At 46.5% G+C, this 1,663-nt stretch overlaps 1 protein-coding gene across 1 annotated transcript in view; it reads right to left on the bottom strand.

The window, feature by feature from the left end:
* The window catches only part of LOC118368482 (prepronociceptin-like), a 28,270-nt gene that overhangs the window by 2,667 nt on the left and 23,940 nt on the right, over window positions 1–1,663 (bottom strand). The gene's annotated exons all lie outside the window — the stretch shown is intronic.

The following is a 1,663-nucleotide window of genomic DNA, read 5'->3' as shown; positions in this document are numbered from 1 at the left end:
CTGAGAGGAGAGAGGGAGGAAAACAGAGCACATGGTCGTTAGATAGAGAGAGAGAGAGAAAGAAAGAAAGAAAGAAAGAAAGAAAGAAAGAAAGAAAGAAAGAAAGAAAGAAAGGACAATCCAAAGTTCTGATTTGTTAGTTATTGGTTCCTTCCCCAGTCACCATTTTGTCCAGGGGCTGTACAGAGCAGAGGAGGCTGCTGAGGGGAGGATGGCTTATTATAATGGCTGGAATGGAGTTAATGGAATTGTACCAAACACATGAAAACCACGTGCTAGATGTGTTCGATACCACTACATTTTTTCCATTCCAGCCATTACTATAAGCCCGTCCTCCCCAAATAAGGTGGCACCAGTATACTTTCTTTCAAATGCTGACGTGAAAATGGCTTTATGCATTTCATTGAGATAGACGACGATACACCGTCAGACACTGGGATTCTCATTGTGAGGGTGGCAGGCTAGAGCCGAAAGGTTGCTGGTTCGAGAACCCGAGCCGATGTGCCCTTGAGCAAGGCACTTTACCCTCATTTTCTCCAGGGGCGCCGTACTACTATGGCTGACCCTGTAAAACAACACATTTCAACCCACCTATTTGGTGTATGTGACAACAAAACATACAGTACATGTATTTTTTAAAGAATGATAGCAAAATGTTTATGATGCCCACGAAGACATCGTACTGTTCTTCTCTCGCCCGAACATAGTACTTTCTTTGTCTTACAAATACCTCACCTTGAATTAGTATGGCGTCCATGCTATCTAAATGGTCTTTGTGTGAATATATATCTAGAATCAGTCAGTGGGTTTGGGGTTTCTCTGAAAGCATCACAGTCTAGTCTCGCAGTCTCTCAGTGGAGATTCTCCACATCAGAGCTGAACCTGCTATCAACACATACACACACAGATATTATCCTTATCTCAGGGTGCCGAGTCATACCACAGAATATAAAACATGGGACCCTATGCGTCTCTGATAGATCTGGGGTAAGGCCCTGCGATAGACTTGCGTCCTGTCCATAGGGTGTAGTTGTACATCAAGCTGCCTCACGCTACAGAAACAGGAGATAAGCTCCTGCTCCTATGAGCCGTTTCGGCTTGTACAAGCCAAGGCTACTTACTTACATAGGAGAGAACGTAGCAGAATACACTGAAGCCACTAGACAAAGAGGGGGGTCGGTGGTGCGCTAAACCTCCAGCAGTGAGATGGAGAGAATGGAGAGGGCAGAACACTCACTTCTATCCTCAGGAATCAATTAGCCAGCGCAAATTAAAAGCCAGAAGCCGGGAGGCTGGGAGGGCATAATGCTAAGAGTCAGATATCGTCAACAATATAGGAGATAGATTGTGGGGAGAATGACTGTGGTGAGAGGAAGGGTCGTTTTAGAGACGGATGAGGGCAGAGCGTGATGGATCCAGTGGTGCGGGGAGTGAGGGAGATGGTAGGTGCGTCTGTGTGCGCATGCATGCGTGTTTCTCTATGGGGGGGGGGTCCCAATCTCTCTTCGACGACGGCGAGCGCTCTATTTGTGACATCATCAATCTCTCCAGGCGGCGGCAGTGGGCCAACCAGCTGCTGTTTATTGTGTGTGCATAATTAGCCTACGCTCTAAGTTAACTGAATCACCAAAGCTGTTTAAAACCAAAGGAGCATCTCCTGAGT

This window comes from Oncorhynchus keta, chromosome 35, assembly GCF_023373465.1.
Source record: "Oncorhynchus keta strain PuntledgeMale-10-30-2019 chromosome 35, Oket_V2, whole genome shotgun sequence".
In the NCBI taxonomy this organism is placed as follows: Eukaryota; Metazoa; Chordata; class Actinopteri; order Salmoniformes; family Salmonidae; genus Oncorhynchus; species Oncorhynchus keta.
The sequence above is the reverse complement of the archived record's forward strand: the minus strand, read 5'-3'. Positions and strand labels throughout refer to the sequence as shown.